At 39.8% G+C, this 7,792-nt stretch overlaps 1 long non-coding RNA gene across 1 annotated transcript in view; it reads right to left on the reverse strand.

Moving 5' to 3' along the window:
• Window positions 1–576: 576 nt before the first annotated feature.
• The window catches only part of LOC118762705, a 22,183-nt gene continuing 14,967 nt past the window's right edge, over window positions 577–7,792 (reverse strand). The window contains exon 3 of the long non-coding RNA XR_004998458.1: window positions 577–859. This is a non-coding gene — a long non-coding RNA (uncharacterized LOC118762705). The remainder of the gene's footprint in view (window positions 860–7,792) is intronic.

Below are 7,792 nucleotides of genomic sequence, written 5' to 3' on the forward strand. Positions count from 1 at the left end.
GCTAAGTGACGGGGACGTAACCACACCAGCATCGGTTGTCAAGCAATGCTAGGGGGACAAACACAGACAGACAAACACACACACACACACACACACACACACACACACACACACATGTATATTATATATATATATATATATATATATATATATATACGACAGGCTTCTTTCAGTTTCCGTCTACTAAATCCACTCACAAGGCATTGGTCGGCCCGGGGCTATAGCAGAAGACACTTGCTGAAGATGCCACGCAGTGGGACTGAACCCGGAACCATGTGGTTGGTAAGCAAGCTACTTACCACACAGCCACAATTCGATATACATTAATAAAGATACGTTTAACACATTAAATTAATGCATAACATCTTCATTAAAGCCACCACTGAATTTAGGTCGTTTGTATTACTTATGAGGTATTCTATGTTTTTTTCAGTTAGAGTTATAGCGGCTGTCGTTGGCCGTTCAAGTGCATGCTATTAAATGGAAAAAAACCCCAGTTAGTATGAATCACCATAAGACATTTTTGTGTATCAATATATTGTTTATTCTGTGTTCACCTTTTGTGGTGGAAGCATGTAGTATAATACAAAAACGTGTGTATTTACTTACAAAGAAAGTTTTGATTTTTGCTTTTGCACTGAAAGAAGTAACATATGATATTTGTATTACAGTATGTGTGCTTGTGTGTAATGAGAACAGTCATTTTGAGAATATGAGTCTGATAAATTATCTTCGATTACAAACCATATATCTTGTGTCGAGGTGAATAGACATGTGAGTCGCACATGGGAGATTGCGCGTGGAGCTGCAGAGAAGACATGTGTCTTTGACCAAAGCCTGGAAGGAACTGAGACCGTTTCTACAGTGGGGCTCAGAACGAGGCTAGTGTATCAAAGCAAGGCTTGTGTATCAAAGTGAGGCTAGCCGCCTCATCGTCTGCTGTGCAGGTCGACTCACATATTTCTGTGCCCAGTGGCGGATCTACCATAAAACTAATGAAGCTTAAGCTTCAGGGCCCCTAATCCCGGAGGAGCCCCTCTGAAGCAACTTAATTTTTCATTCTGTCAGATTTTTTATGTTTTTGCATTTTTCCAGTCTTAGTGGTCGTCATATCATACTCCTAAGCAGAGTCTAAACATGTAGTGTCTAGCCACGAGTTGTTCACCTGATGTTTCTGCCGGTGTGGTGTAGCATAAAAAATAAAAGTACAAACGACTTTCAGATAATTCGTTTTACTTGAATTATTTTGGAAACTTCAGTTCTGCCCCCACCCATTGTCAAATATGTCTACTATTACATCAACACGGTAGAGATAAGAATTCTTATTTTCTCACCATTATTTAATGACCAATGAAAGGGTTTGCCTCCTAATTTTGGACTTACAACTTGTTCAGCAACAAAGCATTTTTCTACTTGAAAAATTGTTCCAATATCGCCTTATACGAAATGAGCAATTCTTCATTTATGACTATATATTAAGCTGTGGACCCTTATCTTGATCGATCTCTGTCTCGCTGTGGCTAATGAAAATATTACCAAAATTTGTTTTTCACAGAGTTCTAGGCTCCAAAAGGAATTGCAATGTCTCCAAGAAAGTACTTAAGCAGATACCAGAAACGCCAACTCAAGGAAAAGCAATCTAACGAAATTTCTAAATGCCAATCAAACTATTTTACGATGTTAGGTAAAAGTTTGTCATCACTTGCAACTGAAACCAGCCATGCAAGCACCAGTGAAGTTAATGATAGGGCACAAGCCATGGATGCTCTGTTTAGAAATAATCAACCTACTGTTGACCCTTTTGATGCAGATGATGATCACGGTGGTCAAGAACTCCGAGAAAAGAGAGAGCAGAAACAGGAAACAGGAAGCGAATTTAGTGATTTCGAAGAATACAGTGACATGGCGAGCTGGCCCGTAACAATTGATAATGATTTCATACAAAACTGTTTAATGCAAGACTTCAGTTTTTTTTTCAAAATAAAAATCCAGATAATGCATTTACTGAATCCAACAAGGTTTACAAACAACAAAATCGAAGTTTCTCAAACAAGTACTTTGAAAAAAAAAAAGATTGAAAAAGGATCAGACTGTAATGAGATCCTGGTTAGTTTACCCAGAGAGCAATTTCTTTTCTAAATGCCAAATACCACTTACAACGGGTGGGTTTTCTGTTTGGATGAATATACTCAGAACTCTAGAAAATAATGAAGGCAGCATGGAACATAACAGGGCGATGTTGAGTTGGCTAACACGAAAGTCAAATAAAACCACTGTGGATCAGCAATTTGAGGAACAGTTGAAAAATAAAACATGTACTATTTTGAAGTACTGAACAGAGTTGTAGCAGTTATAAAGTTTTAAGTGGAAGAGATTTAGCATTTAGAGGTCATGAAGAAAGGTGGGGTTCCCCAAACAATGAAAATTTCATGGGGGCCATTAACCTAATTGCGGAATTTGACCCATTTTTACATGAAAATTTAGAGAACTGTAAAAATGAAAAAGTAAACATTACTTACCTATCCAAATCTGTGTCTGAAGAATTGGTAGAAATCATGGGAAAACATGTGAAAGATGAAGTGCTGAATGAGATCAACAACCGAGACATCAAATACTATTCAATTATTGTTGACTCTACACCTGACGTGACACATGTTGACCAGTTGGTAATTGTGGTTCGGTACTGTTATGATGGAAAACCCTGTGAGATTTTTAGCATTTTTGCCAATAGAAAAACATTCATCTACGACCTTGTTCAATAAAATAACAATTTCTAGGGGAGCGTAAGCATTCACTTGAAAATATCCGTGGTCAGTTATACGATTATGCTTCCAACATGAAGGGCTCAGAGAAAGGGCTGCAAGCACTTCTTGTAACCATTAACAGGTGTGCAGACCATGTACCATGTGCAAGCCATTCACCCAACTTTGTTTGGTAAAAGGCAGTGTCTACGGTACTTGAAGTTGTTGACTATTTTGGCATCTTGCAGCAGCTGAATGTTTTCTTGAATCTTCTCGAAGATGGAGAATTTTGAACACACAGGGCAATCTAGCTCTTTTACTAAAGAGCTTAAGTGTAACTTGATGGTCTGCGCACTATGAAGCAGTCCAGGCAATTAAAAATGGATATAGGGATATTTTACAAACTCTCAAACATGTGTTTGAAGACTCCAAAGAGAAGCCTGAATGTGAGCAAGATGCAAAGAATTTATACCACAAGTTGGTAAAATTCGAATATGCTGTTTTAATAGTCGCTTGGGAGGGAGTTATAGAATGCTTTAACAAAACAAGTAAGAAACTTCAAACCCCTGGTTCTGATATATTTGAAGGTTACTTTCTGCTTGCATCTTTGCTTTCATTTGTTAAAGAACTGCGAGAAAATTCAGTTGACAGGATTGCACGCTATGAATCAGTACCAAAAGGTTTATTGTGAATACATCACCCGAAATTATTCTGAGGTTTCTAACCACATTGTTACAAAGAAATTTGCAGATGGAATAAGTGATAGAGTTTCTTTGAAAGGGGCTGAAAAATTTAGGATATGACTGCTTGATAATCCAAGAGGATGGACCCATATGAGCAGATTGTGAATAGGTTCAAGTTTCTGTCAGAACTGATGAACAATTCAGAATTTGATGAAAACAGTATCAAACTTATAATATCGCATTACAAAGACGATATTGACCACAAATTAATTAATGAGTGTTATCAGTTCAAAGAGTATTTACACCTTTGGAAATCCTGGAACGCAGAAAAAAACACACCATCTAAAATGCAATGCACAGAGGTTCTTCAGCCTATTTATCAGCAACAATTAATCGAAGTGTCCCCTAATATTACCACTGCACTTAAGCTGTATTTGACAATGCCTATTACGAGCTGTGAAGCAGAAATAAGTTCCTCAAAGCTTTCTTTTGTTAAGAATAAATTTCGGTCTACCACGGCTGAAGAGCAATTAAATTCCTTATGCATATTGTCTCTAGAAAATGATATTGCAAGGAAGCTGTCATATGACAAAACTTTTGCTAAAAAATTTTAAACCCCCCCCAGAAAAAAGAGTATTTTGTAATTTTCATATGTATCTTAATGATGCATCGTACATGTATATAACGCTTCCATAATTTTCAACCCCCAAAACTCTAAAAGTATAAGACATAACCTGGAAAATATTTGTAGTGATATGCCATGGAACAACCACATCGACAAACATATCGGTAATTACCCACACTTCGTTTCTGATGGAAAGAGGGCTCACTTTCAGACTCTTTTTTAAAGACTCCATGTCAGAACTCCACCATTTGGGCTATCAGGGCCACAAGCTGGAGTACCTTGCAAGGGCACAAACAATTTTTGGCCCTTGTTGGATGTTACCCTGTTGTTGCTGGTTTTAAAGAGGCCCCCCCCATAACATTTTAAGTTTCAGGACCGCAATATTGTAGATCCGCCACTGACTATGCCTAAGTTATGTAGCTCTGCCACAGAGTGTAGTCGGGTCTCAAGGGGTTGGTACAAACCTAGCAATATGCGTTTTATAGTGAAAACAAAATTTCCATTCAAATAGTATTTACCGGACGATAACTGTTCGAGTGTAACCGTTTTAGGTCGTAGTGGAAACGTGACCTATGTCGCAAAGAGGCAGACGAGGATTGTATAAATGTTATAATTGAAAAATTTACTATATTTTGTACATACGAGTATATCTGAAACCATACTTCTGTGAAATTGGTTGACAAAGTTGGTACACACATACACACGCGCACGTGCGCACACTATCACGCCCACAACCACATGCTTTCAAGTTTCTGTGACTATTCTTGAGTATGTCTTAATGAATTACATGCATATATATGTATATATATATATTGTATATGTATATATATATGTATGTATATGTATATATATATTGTATATGTATATATTTATGTATGCATATGTATATATATATGTATATGTATATGCATGTATATGTATATATATTCTATATGTATATATATATTGTAGCTGAAGGAGGGAATAATATGCCCAATACATAAAGGGGGAAGTAGAGCAGATGCCAAAAACTATAGGCCTATCTCTCTGACTTCACACATCAGCAAAGTCATGGAACGGATAATCAGAAAGAAACTAATCGCATTCCTTGAGGAAAATAACTTGCTGAGTAATACCCAGCATGGTTTTTGACCAGGTAGGAGCTGCCTGACCCAGCTCTTACAGCATTATGACTGGGTGTTGAGGCAGTTACTCAACAAATCAAATGTGGACGTAATCAACCTTGATTTTGCAAAAGCTCTTGACAAGGTGGATCATGGTATGATATGCCACAAACTACGTGACCTCGGCATAGCTGGAAAACTTGGAGTGTGGTTGCATGACTTCCTGAAAGATAGGAGTCAGGCAGTAGTGGTTAATGGAGCCACCTCTATGAACACACAAATAGTGAGCGGTGTTCCACAGGGCACTGTCTTGGGACCACTGCTTTTTATAGTGGCCCTCTCAGATATGCCCTCAAATGCCCGGATAGCCACTCTGGCCAGCTATGCAGACGATACGAAAGTCTCGCAGAAAATACAGAACCCCAGCGATGTTACACACCTGCAGCAGGAGTTGGACTCAATCTACAGATGGGCTGAGGATAATAATATGCAGTTTAATGCTGAAAAATTCCAGGCCCTGCGCTACTAGCATCCAAAACTGAATATTAAACTTACAGGATACACCGGTCCACAGGGAATTTCATCCCAGAGCCTAAGTCTGTGAGGGACCTGGGTATCGACATGAGTGATGATACTTCTTTCCAAGTGCACATTACCAGGATGGCGACAAAGTGCAGACGACTGGCTGGGTGGATCCTAAGAACATTCAGAACCAGAGATAAGGAAACCATGATGGTCCTCTGGCGGACATTCGTCCTCAGTCGCCTGGATTACTGCTCACCCACCAATGTAAAATTAACAGCGGACCTTGAAGCAATCCAGAGAAGATTCACGAAGAAGATCGTCTCTTTGCAACAGCTCAGCTACTGGGAAAGGTTGAAACAGCTAAGACTCTACTCCCTGGAGAGAAGACGGGAGAGGTATGCAGTGATATATGTCTTGAAGATCCTGGAAGGAATTGTGCCAAATTTTGGCATTGTAAGCTACACCAATGCTAGAACGGGACGACACTGCATAGTGCCAAAGATCCCAGCAATGCCATCACGCTTCAGGACCAGCTTCTGCAACAGCCTGGGTTTCAAGGGCCTTCCACCAATACACAAAAATGGAAGATAAGATTCCTGGAGGACTGGGTCGAGGCCCATCCAAACCAAATCCCTTTCTTCGTCCTCACTGAAACCCATCTTAGTGACCTCCACTTGGAAGCCGAGGTGAAAGTTAAACATTTCAAAACCATTCATGCTGATCGTGCTGGCAGAAGAAAGGGTGGGACTGCCATTTATGTCCATGATTCATTCTCAACAGAAGCCATGAACATATTTTCCAATGGATACTGCGAAGCAGTCGCTGTATTCAGTCAAACCAACAACTTAACAGTAGTTGGGCTCTACAGACCACCCCAAACGCCCCTACCATGCTTCAAGGAATGCCTCAACAGCATAAAGTGTTTCATTCAGCAGTGTCAACCTGACAACATTTTAATGATGAGAGACTTCAACCTTCCCGGGGTTGACTGGTCTACAAACAGTCTGCCGCCAGGTTCTTCTCTCTCAACCCCTGACAGGGAGGCAGTGGAATCGCTTCTTGACTTCATGAATGACTTCTTCTTGTCCCAACTGGTACTCGAACCAACGAGATGTCACAAAAACGTCTTAGACTTAATTTTCAGCAATCACACTGATACTATCCACAATATTGCAGTGGAGAAAACCCTACTCTCCGACCATGACATGGTTCTCTGTGATCTGAGATTTCACTGGCCAAAATGCAAAACAAATGTCATCCCTCCTGTTCATCCATTTGACACTATGGATTTCCACAATGCAAACTGGGAAGCGATCAATAATGATCTTGCACAAGTCGATTGGTCCTTCACGCACACATACACACCCACTAACATCAAAAAGTCCTGGCAGTCACTTGTAGACACCATCACGAACATATGTGCAAGACACACCCCATTAAGATCTGCAAACAAATCTAAGTGTCGAAACCCTAGAAATAGAAAATCTCTCATAAGGAAAATTAAAAGAATCAACAAAAAGATCAACATACTGAAATACTGTCAACAGCAACACACCAACCTGACTGCCATCTCGTCGCTAGAGATTAAAAAACATAAACTCCAAAACAACATGATGTCTATCATCAATAGTCAGCGAAGAGCTGAAGAGGCCTGGGCCATTGAGAAGATCAAACTCAATCCCAAAGTGTTCTTTTCATTTGCAAAAAAACACAGTCACTGGTTCTACTGTTGGCCCTCTGATTGATGAAAATGGTACTCTTCAAGACAATGCCAAAACCATGGGAGAGATATTGCAGAAACAATATTGCTCTGTTTTCAGCAATCCTGATATGACTGATCTGGGCTGTATCAGTGATGTTACTCCCCAATACACTTTATCGGACATAACATTTGGCGCACCTGATGTCTTAGCAGCAATAAAGGAAATGAAGCATAATTCAGCAGTAGGTCCCGATAGGTTCCCTGCTTGTGTCTTGAAGATGTGTCAAAACCAACTTGCACCCCCTCTAGCCAATCTGTGGCAGAACTCACTGGATGCTGAATATATACCAGAAGACCTTCTATCCCAGTCTGTTGTCCCAGTTTTCAAAAAAGGAAACAAATCGCTTGCCGTG

This window comes from Octopus sinensis, linkage group LG3 (assembly GCF_006345805.1).
Source record: "Octopus sinensis linkage group LG3, ASM634580v1, whole genome shotgun sequence".
NCBI classification, from domain to species: Eukaryota; Metazoa; Mollusca; class Cephalopoda; order Octopoda; family Octopodidae; genus Octopus; species Octopus sinensis.